Raw genomic sequence first — 23,259 nt, 5'->3', positions numbered from 1 at the left:
TTTGAATATTCAATATTTAATATTTCCATGAAAACGTGAGATTAGAATTTGTTCTCAGTCAATACAACAAACAACATGGCATAAGTAAGTAAGTTTGGGTGGAGTATTATTCTTTAAATACATATAGATAGCTGCAATATTATCAGACCAACATTAATTGGTCCCAAAGCAAACTGTCATACCAATAAATCAATTACCGATTGTTCTTGTTATACACGGGTCTTCATCCTGGACGTACCTGCGGAGTCATTGTGTATTACAGTACTCATCTATGCAAGTTTATAGCTTTAAACATTTGTACGTAAGGATATTAGTACTTTCTTCTATTACCCTTTCAGAAACATGAGATCTTCTATGATGACCTTCAAAAGCTGCGTTATACAATTTAGGATGAACACTTAGTCATTCATAATGCCTTCTGCATGTTCTAGATGTTTTCTCAGTGGCTCACATTTGGATGGCTGCTCATCAACATCCTGGGAACATCACAACACACACAAAGCATCTCAGATCCTACTGTACATTGAGGTCTGTGTGCTGCCACTAAGAGATTGAGCAGCTACCCTCCTAAGGAACCTAATTTTGGATGCATGTCGCCATGATTTCATTCTTTCAATTATTAATCAGGGTTCAAGGCCATAGATACAGATGGTGATCTACACTGACCAGTAAACTGAAAACTTTTTCTGTGGTCTTATCTATTGCTTTAGTACCTAGCTTTATGTAAAACTTACTAATTAACAACTGCCCCCTTGATTCAGCGATTCATTCACACTCACTTGTGAACTTATGACCCAAAGTAAGTGAAGTCCTCTCTTCAAGCAGCTGCTCTTCCTTAATGTACAGCCCTGTAACTGTAGACACTAAAGTTCATCTCAACTGCTGTTGTGCATGATAGAAATAACAGGTTGATGAGACCGAAATGACAACATCATCTGAAAACTAAAGAGGTTCCTAAACTGAAAATCTGTAGACCTATGTTGTACTAGTTTAAGGTTATTTTCTTTAATTTGGTATTTTTTTCTTTGCTTTATATTACTTAATATAGTTCCATGTTGTTACTCTAACATCTTAGTCTAATATCCAACAGACATCCTCCTCCTTGAGTGTCGTATATTGTCAAGGAGGCTTTTCTGTTACATTGGCCCAGTGGGCTTGTGTCATTTGATGACATGGTGTAAGGCAATTTAACAATGAGAAATTTTGCCAGTACCTTGTCTAAACCTTAAGCAAAACCAAAGGAAAGTCTTCTCTTAAAAACAAATATTTTGGAATAATTTAAGAATCAATAATTGAATGTTTCTGACTTCTGCTTGTTATTGACTTAGACCTTTATTTTTGCTGTTTATGAAAGTGTACCTGATTGTCTGACCTGTCTGTTGTCATCTGAGTTTGGGATTTTTATTTGCCACTTTTTTGCCCTCTCTGCAGATTAATAGACTGGGTTTTCACCAATCAATGTATTTTATTGTTATGATGCTGTTGTCACTATGGTGCTATCTTTCTATCTGCATCTTTTTCATGCTGTTGTTTTATGCTAACTCTGGATGGTTGCAGAAATGTTCTTTGTGCTAAGTCTCATGATTGGATGTTGCAATCACGTGTGATTCTACACAGAAACCTATTGACTTTGTGGCACATGTATTGGATTCATTTTTTAAAAAATCAAAACAAACTATTTTTAGTATTTTATTAGAAATGAATAATTCTACATAGTGTAATAACTTTTTTTCTTGCTCTATTTTGACTCTGATTCTCATTTCTGTGTATTGAGCTTCAGATGATTGGTACTTTTTAATGCTTTTCTGCTGTTCTGACCTTTTGGCTCTTCCTGACCTCATCTCTGTTTCATTTCGCCTTTAAACATTTCATTTGCATTTGAGGAAGCTAAAAAACACGCTTCTAAAAAGACTTTAGTTACAATACTCTGTTTATTCTCTCTACTACTTTTATTTGCACTTCTAAAAAGTCTCCTTGTTTTCTCTTGTCTTCCTGGTTGCACAACTTCTTTTAATTGTCCTAATATTGTAACACATTCTGATTTCTGGATCAAGATAATAATAAAAAAAATCCTACATTATCTTCTTGGAAATCATGTCTGATGGTCACACAGCTTTGATATGCTTCCATGCCATGAAAGGCTCAAGAAACAACATACAGACCAATGCTGAAAACCTATACTTGCCTCAAATGGACTAGACTGAATGCAAATTATGCAAGTACAATGTTTGCTGATGCAGTACAGACACTGTATGGCACACAGCAGAGGACATAAAGCTACATATTATTACAATGCATTCCACAAGGTAACACTGCAGTATGTAGTTTTACAAATTCCTAATCCACAAAGAATATGCTAATGGACTGTCTCAAGTCCCTTTATATATTGTCATGGACACCAGACAGGGGCTGATATTCCGGCCAGGATGGCTCAAGATGTCTTACCCAGCCGAGAGGCCAGTTTAATGGAAGGACGGTGGAGACTAATCACATGGACAATACAATAGGTAGCAGTCTTCCTGGACTACGGTGTCTGCAGGGATACATGCAGGGCAGGCTGGGAATTACAGTCCCATGAGACAGCCCTGTTATGATCCATGGGTGCCACCAGCAAGAGCTGCAGGAACAGACCATCCCCTCCTTAAAGAACTTCTGTCTGACCCAGAAGCGCTTCCTGGAATGCGATGTTGCAGCAGTGAAAGTACCCCCAGGTCTGACATTAAAGAAGTAGAATTTCCTGTATGGGTAGTCAGAGTCAGGAGGAGAATGGATGAGCCCACATGGGAGGTGTGGCAGAAGGCAAGAAGATCTGTATTAGTGGAAGGAGATACAAAGATTGTGTATTGTATTATTGTGGAAAAGATTTTTAGGTAATGGAAAATGAAGAATGATCTTCTGTTTGAATCAGAACTGTGTTGTGTAGTTGTGTTTGGGGATTTGGGGCACAGCTACACCCCCTACTGGTCGCAGTATCTACTGCAAGCTAAAGAATTATCTCACTTTTGAGTGGCTGTTTTCAGTTATTTTGAAATATCAACTGGCCTCTACATTCAATTACTCCAGAAGAGGCTTTCCAAAGGGGGCTGATGAGCATGGAGCACACCCTTTTGGTTAGTTGAAATCACTAATACAATGTTTCCACAATCCATGCAATATTCAGGAGGTGTAGTAACAAAGAAATCTCGCCCAGAATTAGTGCCTTTCATATTTCAGTTTTGTCCCCTTGTGCCAGCTGTGCTGATGCTGACTGATGAGCTGTTGTTAGGTCAGTCCACTCTTATGTACTTTCTATTTTGTTTTTCTTGCTTTATATCTGGAGGATGGCTCATGGGGCAGTGTTAGGTGCTGCTACCACACAACTTCATCTTCAAGCCATGACCACATTAAGGTGTAGACTTTTCATATGTTGCCCTTATCTGTGTGGCTTTACTTTGGGTATTTCACTTTTTGCCTCATCATGAAAGAGTATGTATCTTCTTGTCCTGTGATGGTGGCATGTTCAGAATCAGCTCCTGAATTGTACATAATGTTGTTGAGGCTTTACTGCCCTCAAAGCGTTAAAATAAACAGGTTAAAAAAATAATGAATAGAATGAATGTAGGTCTGGATATTTTCAGGTTTATCTCAGTAGCTAATTACCTCTTTCTGAATTTTCACGTGTTTAATTATTTTGTATCATATTTTGTTATCTTATTACTTTATATTGTGCTGTTGTATACTGTTTAAGATGTCAAGTTGGGATCACCACTGCAAAAGTTATTATTTAAATATTTTGATTGATGAGCTCATTCATTAAATTAGGGGTTATATTGCTTATTCAAAGAATAATGAGAGTAAAACAAATTTAAGAAGTGAAACATGAAAGCTTACTGGATCTTCCAAGGTACAGAGTGTGACTTAGAGGTTTGCGAACTACTTATGGGAAAACAGTTGATAAAAGTGATGGCCCTGACCCAGTATGCTAAATTTAACAAAGGAGAAAATATTTTTTAAGGGTCTTCATTCTGCAAATGAAATTTGAATAAACATAAACAGTTATTACCTGACAGTTAATATCTGATAAAAGAGAAAAAAAACTACCATCAAAATTTAGCCTCTCTCCACAGCTATTTGTTTAAGTAAAGAGTCAAACAAACGCTGATTTTCTTATTCACTTTTTATATTGACCTGAAGTCAAAAATTTCCAATGGAACAGAATTAGAAGTTTCTTCCTGTTTTTTGTTAAGTCAAAGACATAACAACACATTAAAGTCAATTTGAAACTACTCTCACTTTTTTCCACTTGGGCTACAATAAAGAATCTATCTATTGTAGTTTTTTATTAGGGTCTAAATGTCCTCAATTCTGGTTATTTGACTTTATGGCACAGCCATATGCTTCCATTAGCACTTAAATACTACCTTGTGGCATGGAGGATTGAAAAAGGAATCTTAACTCATGGCAGTTTCAACACTCTCCTACTCATTTCATCCCTTTGTTCCACAATTTATAATGCAAATGCAAATATCAAAGTGAAAAAATGTAACAATTTCTGTGTCAGACCATTTGTTTCTTTCTTATATTCATAAGTATGATAAACATATCCCCAAGCAATAAGAAATGTTGTGTCAATTTTTCATACATCACAGCTATTGCACCAATGGAGCCTTGGCAGTCTACATACATATGCAGGTTATAAAAGGTCAGAAATTGCTTGAAATATTAAAGCATTAATAACAGTACTGACTTGAAACTGTCGTGTTTTGAAAGGGGTTGCTAAAAGACGTCCTACCATTCATCAATTTTGTAAACCGTCTTTTTCTAGGGCTGTGTTGTGGGGTTCTAGAGCCTACCTAAGCATTGTTAGCAGAAAAGAGACCTGTATGGGATGTCAGTACATCATGGCATAAGCGCACACTACCACATTCACTCACACTGGGTTATTTATCTAACAAGCATTTTTCTGGCAATTAGGAAATACCCAGGCACATCCACACCAGTGTAGGAAGAACATGAAAAGTCCAAAGACAGACCTGAATGAGAAGTAAACTAAGGTGGGATTAAGCCATAGCTGCAAGTCTTTGTGCATCTATATCTCACATACTCATAACTTCTTGCTTGCATGAGTACTCATGATGCTTAACAAGTCTCTTAAGCTAATCCTCACATGCAAACCCCAATTGCATTTTGTGTTAAATTATTTTTAATTTAGTCAGTCCGCTTGGTTGAAGTTTGGGTACACCATACACATTCAAATGAAAGGTAGCATGAATTAAATTGCAAAAAAGGCTAACATTCAAAGGAGAATGATAATGAATTTCAGGGGTACACCATGGGAAACGTGGACTGACCACTGGTACCCATCCGTAGACTGTGGCAAGGTATACATTATAACACTTCTGGCACAGTTATATGAAGTGAAGTGGATAATCTGCTTCACTTCTCATTATAATTCCCCAATACGTCCAATATATTAAAGTGGACCGGGGGTGTGTAATTTCAGATCATATTAAATAAAAAACGGAAAATGGAAACGAGGGAATGTATTTCTTTTTTTCAAAACTGGTAGTTTCCTCTAAGAAAAATGTTTGGATTTTCGTCCGCTGTTTACGTTAGTGGTGCAAATGGCTAGACAGCTGTTTAGCAAATCTTCAAGGCTATGATGTTTTTAACAAAGAAACAAAGAAAGCAGAGATCCTTAGAGACAAGAAGGGGTTGGTGGTGAGTGCACAAGGGAAACTGCTGTTTGTTCCAGGATAAACATTTTCCATACAATCGAGGATGCATGTGCTGCATTTGTGCGTCTTATTGGTGTAGCTGAAAAGTCAATGACAGCACACAGAGGGGCAGAAACAAAATAACACAGTTAAAGTAAGCAACTCATTTAGGGGCTGTCTGGAATTACCTGTGCAGTTGTGGCTGTGTTCTTCAGGAATAAGGATATTATATTCATCACGATTGGTATAAATAAAATGAATAAATAAATAAATTAGGAATAAAGAATTTAATTCCTAATTCCGATACTAAATAGGTAGATTTAGCATGTTTCTTGTGTGTGTGAGCTTCACCCTATACCTACAAATGTACATGTTAAGTTGCTGGTAACAGTCAATTGCCCTGGTTGAAGTTAATTAATAAAACAGCTCCTATTAATTAAAGCAGTCACAACTTTATAATGCTGAAAGTAAGCAATACATAGTGTGCTATTATTTTTTTATTTTTATACTAGGGGGCTTTGCCCCCTGCTCGCTTCGCTCACCCACCCCCTCCCCATCCCCCCCTGGGTGTGCTACACGCCAACCACTTCACGTCTCTGTCGCTCACGTTGTAAAGGGGGGGGGGGGGGGGGGCTGAACGCACACTGAGAAGATGCGGTCTGATCAGCTGCTGTCTTTCTGCTGCTGCTGCTGAGCTGCGTGTTCTGCTTGTCATGCTACACGTTGATCATTTAAAAGCCTGTACAGCAGCTGTCCTTTTGTCTCACTGCCTTGTCTCGCAGGACGTCAAATTGTTTTCCGAGAAGATCACTTATCGTCTCCTTCCAAGCTTTCCAAGATTTTTTATTTATAATAGAGAGACATATTATCTTTTCAGGAATATATAAACAAGAAAAAAATAGGAAGAAGACAGAATATATGAGGTTTAGTGATGATCAGAATTCAGAAGTTAGCCTGCAGGGAGAGCTATTGAAAAGAGTGAATAAATGTATACATCTAGGATCAATGGTAGCCCGAGATGGAAAACTGGATGCAGAGATACCTCATAGAGTGCAGTGTGGATGGAACAATTGGAATAAGGTGTCAGGACTATCGTGTGATCAGAGGATTAAGGTGAAGGTTAAAGGTATAGTTTTTAAGACAGTGGTAAGACCAGAAATGATTTATGGAGCTGAGAGTTGGGCAGTGAAGGGAGTGCAGGAGAAGAAGTTAGATGTTGCAGAAATGAGAATGTTGAGATGGATGTCTGGAGTTACAAGAAAGGACACTATAACAAATGAGACAATCAGAGGTACAACAAAAGTGGGAGGGATATCTAAGAAAGTACAGGAAAGTAGGTTGAAGTGGTATGGACATGTGATGAGGACAGACAATGAATATGTGGCAATGGAAGTACAAGAAAAAGACAAAGCAAGGGAGGCCAAAGCAGAGGTGGATGGATAAAATAAAAGAAGATCTGGAGGAAAATGACTTGACTGAAGAGGCACAGGACTGAGCTGTTTGGAGAAAGATGATCGACTGCACAAAGAAGCTGAAAAAGGTGAAGAGGAAGAAGAATAAGAATTAGAAGTATCTATTAATATTGCTGCATTATGAAATATTCTGGACACATACTGTATATATAACTGCAGGAGAAATGCAGTATATACATGTGTTTCATATTTTGAACATATTTATATATTTGAAATATAATAAACTGCTTTTATTTATGAACTGATACTAGTAAAGTTAAATTCCACCATATCCTTTAAGGCAGGTAGATTTTGATTTGCCTTTTTTTCTGTGCTGGGTGTAAAGATGGAGCAGTGAGCAAGAAATGACACTCAGGTAATTTCCCTCTGTTATACCACGTTTATGACACATGGACTTGTAAATAAAAATAATCTTGTTCCAAAGATGACAAATATACCAGTCAGAAAATGTAAATAATTGGATCTGTGTCATTGTACCTGTGGTGTATGAAGGTGATAATTGATCCTGCAAGTCTGGTGGCTATAGAGATGTAATGGCTACAATAAAAAGTGAATGTGGGAGGAAAAGAATGATGTCTGTGGTTTAGTGTGATAGATAGATAGATAGATAGATAGATAGATAGATAGATAGATAGATAGATAGATAGATAGATAGATAGATAGATAGATAGATAGATAGATAGATAGATAGATAGATAGAGTGCATCCGGAAAGTATTCACAGTACATCACTTTTTCCACCTTTTGTTATGTTACAGCCTTATTAAAAAATGGATTAAATTCATTTTTTCCTTAGAATTCTGCAGACAACACCCCATAATGACAATGTGAAAAAAGTTTACTTGAGATTTTTGCAAATTTATTAAAAATAAAAAAATTGAGAAATCACATGTACGTAAGTATTCACAGCTTTTGCCATGAAGCTCAAAGATGTTTCCCCTGATCATCCTTGAGATGTTTCTACAGCTTCATTGGAGTCCACCTGTGGTAAATTCAGTTGACTGGACATGATTTGGAAAGGCACACACCTGTCTATATAAGGTCCCACAGTTGACAGTTCATGTCAGAGCACAAACCAAGCATGAAGTCAAAGGAATTGTCTGTAGACCTCCAAGACAGGATTGTCTCGAGGCACAAATCTGGGGAAGGTTACAGAAAAATTTCTGCTGCTTTGAAGGTCGCAATGAGCACAGTGGCCTCCATCATCCGTAAGTGGAAGAAGTTCGAAACCACCAGGACTCTTCCTAGAGCTGGCCGGCCATCTAAACTGAGTGATCGGGGGAGAAGGACCTTAGTCAGGGAGGTGACCAAGAACCCGATGGTCACTCTGTCAGAGCTCCAGATGTCCTCTGTGGAAAGGGGAGAACCTTCCAGAAGGACATCCATTTCTGCAGCAATCCACCAATCAGGCCTGTATGGTAGAGTGGCAGACGGAAGCCACTCCTTAGTAAAAGGCACATGGCAGCCCGCCTGGAGTTTGCCAAAAGGCACCAGAAGGACTCTCAGACCATGAGAAAGAAAATTCTCTGGTCTGATGAGACAAAGATTGAACTCTTTGGTGTGAAGGCCAGATGTCACGTTTGGTGGAAACCTGGCACCATTCCTACAGTGAAGCATGGTGGTGACAGCATCATGCTGTGGGGATGTTTTTCAGTGGCAGGAACTGGGAGACTAGTCAGGATAAAGGGAAAGATGACTGCAGCAATGTACAGAGACCTCCTGGGTGAAAACCTGCTGCAGAGCGCTCTTGACCTCAGACTGGGGCGACGGTTCATCTTTCAGCAGGACAACGACCCTAAGCACACAGCCAAGATATCAAAGGAGTGACTTCAGGACAACTCTGTGAATGTCCTTGAGTGGCCCAGCCAGAGCCCAGACTTGAATCCGATTGAACATCTCTGGAGAGATCTTAAAATGGCTGTGCACCGACGCTTCCCATCCAACCTGATGGAGTTTGAGAGGTGCTGCAAAGAGGAATGGGCGAAACTGGCCAAGGATAGGTGTGCCAAGCTTGTGGCATCATATTCAAAAAGACGTGAGGCTGTAATTGCTGCCAAAGGTGCATCGACAAAGTATTGAGCAAAGGCTGTGAATACTTATGTACATGCGCTTTCTCAGTTTTTTTATTTTTAATAAATTTGCAAAAACGTGAAGTAAACTTTTTTCATGTTGTCATTATGGGGTGTTGTGTGCAGAATTCTGAGGTAAACAAATGAATTTAAACCATTTTGGAATAAGGCTGTAACATAACAAAATGTGGAAAAAGTGATGCGCTGTGAATACTTTCCGGATGCACTGTAGATAGATAGATAGATAGATAGATAGATAGATAGATAGATAGATAGATAGATAGATAGATAGATAGATAGATAGATAGATTACTCTTCATTGTCTACTATAACTCTGCTAACTCACAGAGGCTTACCATATAAACTAGAAAGGATGACTTTTTAACCTGTGGCTGAATTGCATGAATTGGTTCTCAGGGTTTAAGCGAGGCCATAACTGACCAGGCCCTTTGACATCGCCCACACCAGGCCTTAGCAGTAGCCAGGGAAGATATGCTAAACATTCCAGCAGTAAAACAATTTTCTTTATGTGACATGCATTGTAATCCCCAAGTGCCACACACATGCACACATCCTGATTTGCAAGTGACATGAAAGGAACAGTGAAATGACGGCCAGTTGCTGTTCCCACATCTCCCTAGTGACTTAACATCAAAGAAATGAATTGAGGCAGCCATTGGGGAATTTAACTGACAAATCTAAGAGATAAATGCCAAAACAAAAAAAAGGCATTAACTCTGTGTGAATTACACAAAGCTGCGACTTTAACTGGGAGAAAGTACAGCTAAAAAGAAGCAATACCATATGATATTTTCAGATGTTGAACCCAAATCACTCCTTTTAATCCTTGAACCAATGCATGTTTATATTTCAAGAGATCTGTTCAGAAAAAGTTGTGTAGTTAATATTAAACGTCCTTGTGACCCAAAGAATAAACTTTAATCCATTCAAAATTCTGTTGTGCAGTAATAATCATTAATAGGAAAGAGATTTAACAAGTCAGAAATGTGACATAAGTATTCTGAAAACATTGGAGTAGCAAGAAAAGGTAGAAAAGGAATGTGAGTTTTAACAAAATGTAATGATAAAATATAGCTCTACTTTCAGTTAGTGTTTCATTTCTAAGCATAATTTCATTCAAACACTAATAAGCTGTTACAGCATAGTAAAAATTAAAATTATGTATACAACTCTGGTAAGTGTATAGACATTTATTCCACTTTTGGAGAAAAAAAGTAATGTGCCTTATCAAATTTTTATTATTTAAACACATCATACTTTTTAGAGTGAGGCATTGTTGAAAAGGTTAGCACTGCCGCTTCATGGATAGAGTCCTATGTTAGAATGCCATGCCTAGACTTCACATTCCCCACATACTGTATCGATGTGAAGTTCTTCCCAGGTACTCAAGTTGTCTTCTTGCATTCCAGACATGTGGAGGATACATTCTGGCAGTTCTAAAGTAGCCACACGTGGATGTGTGTGAGTATAGACTTGTACCCAGCTCAGACTAGACGTCTTCATTGCATCTTATGCTGAAGGGATAAGGTCCAGCTGCCACACAGTATCTGTGAACTAATGGCTCCCACAGGCAATAGCAGAGGATGTTGAATCTTCTAATATTAATGACTTTTAAAGTAGTTTCTCAAAAATGTAATAATATTTAAAGCCAGTATATCAGGGTGCCAGAAAAGGGAAAAGCTCTGGAATTAATATTTTCTAATATTCAGGATAAAAGTCAGAATTTATTGGGAGATTGAGTCTGGTGACATAAAAAGTGTGTAATGTTCTGTAAGACTGAATCGGTACAAATCATATTGCATTTAACTGAATAAAGTTGGAAAGTAGGTAAGCTTTAAAGCTATAAACTGAGATAATCTTCTTGATGTATGGAATATTGGGAAGCAATAAAAATGCTTTATAAGAAAGTTAATACATTTTTGGGTAATTTTATATGAAAATATACAAGCAATTACATAACTTATTAGTCAGCACAAAAGAAAAAAAGTGAATGAAAATGGGTACTTATATAATAGCTATAGTAAAAATAGTGTTAACCATACATTTTATAAGCACATTAGAGCATCAATTCAAATAAAGTGGAAATGCTGCAAAATATGTAATTAGGCAAAAGACAGTCATGAACAGCATTTTTCCTTATTTTAACAGTTAACAAAACACTCATGTGTGCTAAGAAAATCAAGAAGGAAAAAAGGTAGTACTGTATACAAAATAACGATAGTGCAAATACACTTATTTTGTATATTTGAGTTTTTCACCGGTGAAAAAAAAATCAGAAACATGCTAATAACTACAAAGAACATTTAAGTCAATATATTGTAACTATACAACAATCATACAGAGTCACATCATCCTAGCTTCATTTAAAATCAGAAAACAAATAATTCAAATGTTTTTCTAAAGAATTCCTGAAAAATCTGGTAATTAGATTTGGAAAACTCTTCAAAAAATCCTAAGCTCTTATACATATATAGGCTCTGCCAAATGCACCTTATTCTTGTAAATGCAGAAATAGTTTTGGAGACTTTTAACAATCGGTAAAACAAAAGTGAAAATGTCCTTCATTTTCAATAAAACTCAACTTGTGTTTCTGTTTTCTCAGATTTAATAACATTAAAAGGTATTCAAAGCTGGCTTCCTAAAGATGAAGGAAGATTCTACCATCCACATGGATGTGAAAGACAGAAACACACCAGCATTAGAGAAACATACACATATAAAGACTTTTATTACTGTGATTTACATTATGAGACTTGCATGTTGAGGCAGTTGACAATCAGCTGATTCCACACCTCTCTGACTTGTGCTTGTAACCAAGTGTGTTTTCATTGTAAATAAATCATCCCTAGAAAGTGCAGCATTCTCCACCACATGTAGCATAATATATATATATAAGTTTCCGCTAAATCATAAAACAAATTACACTCAGCAAAACTTCTTAGAGTGCACTTGGCAAGTTTCAGCAAGAAAATGGAACTTCTGGTACATCCAAGGAGGTCCATCCATCCATTTTCCAACCCGCTGAATCCGAACACAGGGTCACGGGGGTCTGCTGGAGCCAATCCCAGCCAACACAGGGCACAAGGCAGGAACCAATCCCGGGTAGGGTGCCAACCCACCACAGCATCCAAGATGGTAACAAATATAAATGTGCTTTGTATATTTCATATATATATAAAATAAGACAAGAAGCAGACATGAAAAAGAAATGAAAAGAAAAACAATCTGTTTACAAGGATAACAATGACATCTTTTCAGACATGAGTTCAATACAGAACTAGCTCAAACTTGATCGAACCTCTGATAAGAGAAGGCATTATCACACAGCAGCATCCCCTGGTTCAGCAGGTAACGACTATGACCAGAACCCTTAAAGTCAAAGTCAAAGTGAACTTTATTGTCATCTCAACCATATACAAGTATACAGATAGACAAAATTGTGAAGCTCAGGGTCCACAGTATAACAACATGAAGTGTAAATAATAAATTAAAAATAGAATTAAAATTTAAATTTAAAATTAAAACACGAACAAAACAAGACATTGTGCAAAGACAAGACAAAGAAGTAGCAGCAATACTGATGTGTAGTTACCACTATCACTTAAATCTACTTCTTTTCTTATACTAGTTGACAAAGACGAACAAAGATTAACACTAAACCCCACGGACTCAGGAGCTCTGCACAGGCGCAGCCATCTTAAGCTACCTATATATATATATATATCCATCCATCCATCCATTTTCCAATCCACTGAATCCGAACACAGAGTCACGGGGGTCTGCTGGAGCCAATCCCAGCCAACACAGGGCACAAGGCAGGAACCAATCCCGGGCAGGGTGCCAACCCACCGCAGTATATATATATATATATATATATATATATATATATATATATATATATATATATATATATATATATATATATATATATATGTATACGGTATATATTAGGCCTGGGAATGTTAATACGTTAATTTTTGCAATTAATGTGGACTGCTTAATGCATTAAAATATATTGTCACATCCCAGGCCTCCAATGAGGAGATCTCATCAGGCAATGTTTGTCAGGGTGGAATTTTCATGTAATTTTTTTTTTTAACATTATGAAACAATAATACAAAAAGTTAAGTGTGAAGTGTATTTATATGCTACCTTTAAAAATTTTGAGATACAAAATGTTTATTTAAAAGTTTCAAATTACATGTTTCACAACGCCTTGCCACGTGTGAATATGTGGTACTGGTATTCATTTCCTTGATGTATGCATACCAACAGATGTGCAGGGGAGTGGAAGAAAGGGGGATTTATGGTAGTCCTGGAGCAATACTAAAGAAAAGTAGCAAAAGGTAAAAATTGAGCTTTTTTTCATGTCATGTTTTTGCAAGAATATCAAATTCATGTCAAATCACACACACATACAAAATGTTTTCTTTTAGTGACATTAAAACCAGAATACGCCATCCAGTACTTCTGTATTTAATTGCCAGTCTTCCAGGTAGCTTACAGTGCTTATTACCTAATATATTGACAATATTTTATGAAAAGAACTGTAATGATTATCCCTATCCATTTTTCCAGTTTACAGTATCTTTGCTAGTTTATGCAAAAAATGCAATATAACCACCAAAATAATGCACGGTGTCAGTTTTTAAGTGATATAGCTGCTACAGAGGACTGTCTTAGCGTGCCAGGACCAAAGGTATAGGTAGAGCAGTGTTTTCCAAGTGTTTTTCTATGGTGGCACACTTTGTGTAACCCGAAAAATCCCAAAGCACACCACAATTATACCCAACACAAAAGCATTAAATCTATACACTTCCTAAACTGTCCAAAGGGGCGGGACTATCAGAGACATCGGCAAAAAAAAGCAGCTTGGAGCTTGGAGGTTGACGTTTTCAGACACAGCACTAAGTGAGCACTTCGGACGCATCCTTTTGCCCACCCATACAGGTGGTCCTATACAGTGCACCTGGGTTGTTCTCATTGCAACCAGTTGAAAAACACTTGTTTAGAGTATAATTATAAAGTCATTGATGGTGATAAACAATTGAGGATGGTATTTGGGCAGTTTTAACACAAGTTTTAATGTATGCCCTTTTAAGAGATGCTTATTTTAATTAAACCAGTCTTTGGCATTGCAAAGTCTACAGTTGTTCCAATCGTTTAATTTTACTTTGACACATCTGTGTCTCAAATGCCATACCAATTTGAGAATTAATACATTGGCCTTGTTTTTTTATTTCCACAATTTCAAAATTGCCTTTTAGGAGGAGGTTAGGCCTTTTAGGAAGGCTTTCAAACTCAAGTTGTACTTGCTTAAGTAGTACTTTGTTAAAAGGTCAGGTTTCAGGTCATTGTTTAAGTTTAAACAATGCCATTTAATTTTTAAAAATTCCTTTCTGTTGACTCTACATTCATTTGATTCAGTGTGTATTTACTTCATGATTTGTGTATTTATATTATGATTGCCTGCATTAATGTTAGATGCGATTAATCGTGATTAATTCCATACAATTATGCAATTAATTACTTCATTTTTCTTAATTGATTCCCAGCCCTAATATTGTCACACACATGCGTTTGGGAAGAAGCCATCAAGCCCTAAGGTGAGTGATATTATAAGAGACGAAGGGCTGATTGTATGTACTAATGCCTATCTCTCTCCTTCAACAGAATCAAAGAAGATGAACAATAACTTACCCGTAATACTTCCAGTCAACCAAAATGACTTCCGTTGTCAATTGCGCTGGTTTTTGATCATTTTTTGCTGATTTATTGCACTTTGTTTGACAGATATTATACTTGGACATTCCCCAACTCTTTTTGTGGCTTTTCGAGTTGTTAATTTCATTACTATATATATACAGTATACTGTATGTATGTATATATGTATGTATAGTACAAAAACGAAATGAGTTGGCTAAATTTGGAAGCTTTATTTTAATGAAGACCCGGCAAAGATGACTTTTTATTAAAGGTTCATCCAAATATCTTAGAAACTGTCAAGTTCCTTTTTATTTGCCACATCCTTCAATTGTTCTGAGCTATGACTTTCAAATATATGTATCTGAATTGCAGCTGACCTAATTTGCTTTCCTTAATAGTAGGAGATGGCTTCACTTGAGTTATAGTGAGAGCAGATCAGCGTTATACCTAGCAGTCATTGTTTTTCCTTTGCTTCTGTGGATTCAGTTGTAATGATGAAGTTCAAAAACAGTTTTTACCTACTTTCAGACCCTTAGGTTTTTAGCCCATTGAAGCTGAGGTCTGGCTGCCTGGGGTGAGGCCTATTTGGAGGAGGTCTCACTGAATTCCTGGTGATACTGTTGTTATTTTGAGGCCTAGTCACCCTTTTTGTTATGTTGTGTGCTGCTAATCACAATGATCTGGGACAGGATTGTTTATGCCTGTCTTAAATAAAGGAATCACATTGTACATTGATATGCAATCTGCAGCATCACACAGAACAGGCACTTTCATGGCCTACATGCATGAAACACAGCAGTGCTGATGTTTGCTAAAACAGCAAATGTCATTGTTTTGGACATTTTTATTGTTCTGTTTGAATTTTTAAAAGTTAAGCAGTTCATGAGCAGCAAAGTTACTTTTCATTTCCTTGATTTCAGTGCACAGTTAAGCCAAATGAAATATCATTAATGCCAATCGACCACAGATTAACCCTACAGCTCAAATTAGTTAAAAGCACTAACAACAGAAATGTTTTGTTTTGAGTGTAAAGGAGACAAAATAAAAAAGAAACATATCAACAATAAACTTCTTCTAATTTAGTTTTTTATCATATTTTCTCACAAACCAAGAAAAGGATACATAATTCCATAACATGGTTTTTAAAATGTATTTTGATGGAAGCCCCACAATTTAGATTTTTGTGGCTTTTCGGGGAATGTGAAGGATTAAAGAGTGGGTACTGAACAACCTATAGTGCGCACCTCTGTCTTAATCTTTAACGTTCTACTGGCTAATTGCACTTCAACTAGTAGCGATTAAAAGAGTGGCAGACAGGGCTGCTTTGTTTCCTTAGTGTTGTATTTTACCTCTGATTTATTTTTTTTTATCAGAATTCTTCTTTGTAAAAACTTTGGAGCATTATAGGTAGATAAGCTATTCAACAAAACAGAGTCACTTTTACAGAGACGCCTCTAAATGAAATTGGTTTCCAAGTTACTATTTTCCTGGTGAGAAATGTCCTGTCTGTTGTTTTGTGAGGAGGTGACATTCTGCCCTAAGGCAGCACAATAAGTCTGTGCTGCTGAGAACATTTTAATCAGATGTAAAACCTCTGGAAAAGCATGCCTGTCCACATGCTCACTGCTGACAAACATTCATCATGAGGTTCTTTTTGGCTGCACCCTGGGTCAGCCCACTTGCTAAGGTGGGTCACAGCCAAAAACTGTCCTGTTTACGACCTCAATGATTAAATTGTGGATGCTGGGAAATGTCACAAAACACACATACAAAGACAGCTAGTGGCATTTTACAATAATTGCGCATGAATAAAGTACAATAGGATTTTTAAATAAACGCCATGCACACAATACAGCACAAAGTAAAAACATCACATCAAATTAAAAGATATCTTCAAGCAATACATCAATGTTTTTTTAATAGGCTTGCAATATTGATAGTTGTCCTTTCTAATGTATGAAAAAAAACAGCAAAGCAGATGATTATTTAACTTTATAAGCAGTGGCTCAAGAACAGAAGAAATAAAATAAAAAAAGAAAAGAAATGCTCTGTGGGTAAGAAAAAACATCACAGCTCAGATATGCATTCAAGCAGGATTCATAGATTTCCTGGTCAGTTCTGCTCACCTGTCCACTCTGCTGGGACTGGCAACTTTTTGTTTAACTATGCTGATGCCAGGATGACATAAGCAGGCAAGACATCTGCTTTCCTTTAATTAGCCGAGGGGTTATTGAAAGCTCCCACCCCTGACATTTGCACTATGTTCTCCTGCCTTGAACTTTCCAAAAAATAGCTAAACATTTTACCTTCTCTTATAATGCGTGTTGGTTTAATTGACTCATTAAGTATAATTTATAAGCTGTGGTGCAACACTATGGAGTAATTGATTTGTTTGCTGTGTTTAAAATCAGTTAGTGGTTTTCTTTTGCCAGAGAATCTGAAATGGCCATTATTTATTGCTACTATTGCTGTTCTAGCACAGAAGGATTGATCTTTTAGTAGGTGCAGGACTGGCCTCAACTGAAATTTTGCTCCTGTGGAGCAGACAATAAAATGGCAGTCATTAAAAGCCCCATTATGAGGGGAATAAAGTAATAAGGAATACGTGCCTGTTAAGACAGAAACCAGACAATTTGTATCAGTAGAAAGTAGATTTGGTGGGGATGATCATGCATGCTATTAAATCTAATTTCTTCACTGCAAAACAAAAACACATTTCACAGTAGTAAAAATCTATACAGTGCTAAAAGAAAAAGCAAACATCTTGTGAAAGGAAACATGAGAAATGTTGAAGGTGGACTACAACGACACAGGTGTTGTCAGAAGCACAGTGCATACATAGGCGAGTTATCCATAGATGGAACTGGAACTCTAGGTTTGGATCTTCTTCTAGGTCGACGACTTCAGAACTATCAGAGATGTAGATAAATGCGCGAGTTCCCTGATGCCATCTGCAACCCTCTCCTGTGAATTATTTTTCATAGGCCCAAAAGGCACATGTGAATCAGCACACCCTTCTTGAACCACAAGGTGAATTAGCCAGTAAAAATATCACTTTCTCCATTTCTGGGCACAAAGGCTCAAGCACAAAAACTGCCTCTACACCCAGATGCTTATTATTATATCAAGAGAATAGAGTAGATGTACAGTCATATGAAAAAGTTTGGGAACCCACCTCAGCCTGCATAATAATTTACTCTACCTTCAACAAAAAAGATAACAGTGGTATGTCTTTCATTTCCTAGGAACATCTGAGTACTGGCGTGTTTTTCCAAACAAAGATTTTTAGTGAAGCAGTATTTAGTTGTATGAAATTAAATCAAATGTGAAAAACTGGCTGTGCTAAAATTTGGGTCCCCTTGTAATTTTGCTGATTTGAATGCATGTAACTGCTCAATACTGATTACTTGCAACACCAAATTGGTTGGATTAGCTTGTTAATCCTTGAACTTCATAGACAGGTGTGTCCAATTATGAGAAAAGGTATTTAAGGTGGTCAATTGCAAGTTGTGCTTCCCTTCGACTCTCCTCTGAAGAGTTACAGCATGGGATCCTCAAAGCAACTCTCAAAAGATATGAAAACAAAGATTGTTCAATATCATGGTTTAGGGGAAAGCTACAAAATGCTATCTCAGAGGTTTAAACTGTCAGTTTCAACTGTAAGGAATGTAATCAGGAAATGGAAGGCCACAGGCACAGTTGCTGTTAAACCCATATGCGCGGGATTGTGAGAATGGTTACAGACAACCCACAGATCACCTCCAAAGACCTGCAAGAACATCTTGCTGCAGATGGTGTATCTGTACATCGTTCTATAATTCAGCGCAATTTCCACAAAGAACATCTGTATGGCAGGGTGATAAGAAAGAAGCCCTTTCTGCACTTACGCCACAAATAGAGTCGCTTGTTGTATGTAAATGTTCATTTAGACAAGCCAGATTCATTTTGGAACAAAGTGCTTTGGACTGATGAGACAAAAATTATTTTTTGAGTTATTTGGTCATAACAAAAAGCGTTTTGCATGGCGGAAGAAGAACACTGCATTCCAAGAAAAACACCTGCTACCTACTGTCAAATTTGGTGGAGGTTCCATCATGCTGTGGGGCTGTGTGGCTAGTTCAGGGATTGGGGCCCTTGTTAAAGTTGAGGGTCTGATGAATTCAAACCAATGTCAACATATTCTTCAGGATAATATTCAAGCATCAGTCACAAAGTTGAAATTATGCAGGGGTTGGATATTCCAACTAGACAATGACCCAAAACACAGTTCGAAATCTACAAAGACATTCATGCAGAGGGAGAAGTACAATGTTCTGGAATGGCCGTCACAGTCCCCTGACTTGAATATCATCGAAAATCTATGGGATGATTTGAAGCAGGCTGTCCATGCTCGACAGCCATCAAATTTAACTGAACTGGAGAAATTTTGTATGGAAGAATGGTCAAAAATACCTCCATCCAGAATCCAGACACTCCTCAAAGGCTATAGGAGGCGTCTAGAGGCTGTTATATTTACAAAAGGAGGCTCAACTAAGTATTGATGTAATATCTTTGTTAGGGTGGCCAAATTTATGCAACCTGTCTAATTTTGTTGTGATACATATTGCATATTTTCTATTAATCCAATAAACTTAATGTCACTGCTGAAATACTACTGTTTCCATAAGGCATGTCATATATTAAAAGGAAGTTGCTACTTTGAAAGCTCAGCCAATCATAAACAAAAATCCAGAGAATTAAGAGGGGTTCCCAAACTTTTTTCATATGTACTTTGTAATAACTATTCAAAAAAACTCATAAAGCAAATAAGGAAACAGTTATATTAACAATTGTCACACACGTGCGATTAGGAGGCAGTCAAAGAGCCTAAAGGTGAGTGAAATATCGCGAGATATGGGTGTCACATGGTGCTTACCTAAATCTCTTCTCTTTACAGAAAACCAGAGGAAAAATAATTGCCCCGATTCCGGGTTCAAGATGGCCGCCGATTACATCACTTCCGGCCATCTCCACTAACCTCACTTCCGACTCTGCAATATCACATCACTTCCGACTCCTCCTGATGATGTTATTTCCGGTTCCTGTTTTGATGCCAACCATTTCCTTTTCCCATAATCCTTTCTGGATTTAAACAACCATGTTTCAATAGTAAAACTGTCATTTGTTCTGAATTTAAAAAGACTTGTGATCACTTTTTCCTTTTGATATTGTCTTAGGGCAATATACGGGGACGGTCCCCAAACCTTTTTTTTGTGTCTTTTGGACTTATTTTTGAAAAAACTTTACACAATATTATAAACAGTAAGTCAGTTGCTTCAGACGAAAGTTCAAAATAAACAGGTGAAATAGTTAAGCATCTCAGAATATATACATACTGTATATAAAAAATGCTTGTGTTGATCGTATTGACAGCTAACACAGTGTAACTGCACTTGAAATGCAGCAAATGTGTATTGATACACTGACCTACACTGAAAAGGTCTCAGAAATATAGTTATTTTTTATCTTTAATGATTATAATTTAAATGTTCATTTTCTAATAGTTTATAAATTCCCCCTTATGGAAGAACTGGTGCTTCATTCAGGAGATGAGCTCTGACTGGCACCCTTCAGTTTGCATCATGCCAAAAAGAGGCAGTGGTTCCAATGATGTTTGCGCAAGAACATCCCCAAACTTCTCCCAGTTAATTGCATTTGTTCTGTTCCTCACTCCATAGGATTCACCATCTATTGCATAATAGCAATGGCAGCGCACATAGTTGCATCAGCTCGGTGCTCTACCCTTCGGAGTTTTGTTTTCTGTGTTTGTGTGTGTTGATTTTAGTTTGTTCTACATCCTGTTAGGCGAACATATACTACAACCGAGACGATCTTCTTAAGATCGGAGTCTGCTGTGAGGGGAGTGTTACAGCAGAATTCATTCACTTGCACAGCGTTCCGGTGGATATAGCCAAGACACCCGGCTCACCGTGGATTACCATCCCCAGAGGCTGACGACGAAGGTGGCACAGAGAGAGGAAGCAGAAGTGAGGATTCAGGGCCGGCGTGCTAACTAGACTACGGAGACAGCCTCACAAACCTCTGCTTCCAAGCCTTTTCCTCGCTAACGCCAGATCTATTATCAATAAGTTGGATGAACTGAGGCTTCAGGTTGCATCAGACTGCATGATCAAGGACAGTAGCTTGTTTGTGTTCACGGAAACCTGGCTCCATTCATGCATACTCAGCTATTGGGCCAACAGGATATACATCTCAGTGCTACGACAGGACTACAGACTCCAGTAAGAGCAGAGGAGGGTGTGTGTGTGTGTGTACATCAATAATAACTGGTGCACGGACACAGTGATAGTGGATAGCCATTGCTCCCCTGACTTGGAGTATATGACGGTGAAATGTAGACCTATCTATTTACCGCGGGAGTTCAATGTGGTAATGATCACAGTTGTTTACATACCACCAGCTGCTAATGCTAACTTGGCTATGAGACATTTATACAGCAGCATTAGCAGCCAACAGAGCCGTTACCCTGATGCAGTGTTCATTATTGCAGGGGACTTTAATCACGTGGATTTAAAAGCAGTGCTCCCCAAACTCCACCAGCACTTAAAGTGTGCTACTAGAGGAGCCAACACACTGGACAAGGTCTACTCAAACATCAAGCTGGGCTGCACAGCTAAACAGCTTCCACACCTGGCCCAGTCTGACCACATGTCACTGCGGATGATTCCTGCATGCACCCCTCTCTGCAAATCTGCTCTTACCACCAAAAGATCAGTCACAACCTGGTCTGATGATACCTCTCTGCAGCTGCAGGACTGCTTCAACAGGACTAACTGGGACATTTTTGAAAGTCCACACCTGGAACTCTACACCGACAATGTATTGTGCTACATCAAAACCTGCATTGACACTGTCACAGTGGAGAAACATATCTGTGTCTATCCAAACCAGAAGCCCTGGGTGACAAGAGAGGTTCAGCAACTGCTAAAGGAAAGGAACACTACCTTTAGGTGTGGCGACAAGGCTCTGTAGAGCATGACATGGTCCAACCTGAAGAGAGGCATCAGAAATGCTAAGAGGGACCACAGGAGAAGGATTGAGGAGCACCTGCACAGTAATGACAGCAGACAGGTTTGGCAGGGAGTCCAGCACTTCACCAACTACAGGACCAGCCATGGAGCTGCTGAAGGTGACGCCTCAATGGCAGAGGAGCTGAACAACTTCTTTGCTTGCTTTGAGATGGAACTACCAGAGGCAGCTGTTACACACACAGCAGCAACTCACAACATCATCACCCCCTCCCTTAGGGTGGAGGAACACGAGTTGAGACGCTCGTTCCAGGCTGTCAGTCCTAGGAAGGCAGCAGGTCCCGATGGTCTCCCTGGATGTTTGTTGAGGAGCTGTGCAGAGCAGCTGGCTGGGGTCTTTACCAAGTTCTTTAACCTGTCACTGTCCCAGGCCTCAGTTCCTCCATGTCTGAAATCCTCCATCTTACTCCCTTTACCAAAAAAATCACCCATAACCTGCCTGAATGACTATCGGCCAGTAGCGCTCACTCCCGTGTTGATGAAGTGTTTTGAGAGACTGGTCTGGAGTCATATCATGTCCCTCATCCCTCCCACCTTTGATGCACACCAATTTGCTTACAGGGCTAACAGGTCTACTGAGGACGCTGTTGCTGCTGCTCTTCATGCTACCCTGTCCCATCTGGAGCACCAGGGCAGCTACACACGTCTGTTCTTTATTGATTTTAGCTCTGCTTTTAACACCATCCTCCCTCACAGATTGGTGAGCAAGCTGCTAGCCCTGGGACTCCTGTGTTCCACCTGTATATGGATTAAAGACTTCCTGACAGACCGCACACAAAGGGTTAGGGTGGGCCCCCACATCTCCTCGGCCATCAGCATCAGCACCGGCTCTCCTCAGGGCTGTGTGCTGAGCCCCCTGCTCTTCACGCTGTACACACATGATTGTGCCCCCATCCACCACAGAAACACCATCGTCAAATTTGCAGACAACACCACTGTGGTGGGATTCATCTCTGGGGAGGATGAATCTGCCTACAGGGATGAAGTGGAGCGGTTGACAGCATGGTGCACTGACAACAATCTGCTCCTGAACACAAGTAAGACCAAGGAGCTCGTTGTGGACTTCAGGAAAAAGAAAACGGACATCAAACCACTCTACATCGGAGGGGACTTTGTGGAGAGGGTGTCAGACTTCCGATTCCTGGGAGTCCACATCATGGAAGACCTGTCCTGGGATGCGAACACAGCTGAGCTGGCGAAGAAGACTC

Source organism: Erpetoichthys calabaricus, chromosome 5 (genome assembly GCF_900747795.2).
Source record: "Erpetoichthys calabaricus chromosome 5, fErpCal1.3, whole genome shotgun sequence".
Lineage (NCBI taxonomy): Eukaryota > Metazoa > Chordata > Cladistia > Polypteriformes > Polypteridae > Erpetoichthys > Erpetoichthys calabaricus.
Note: the sequence above shows the minus strand (reverse complement) of the source record.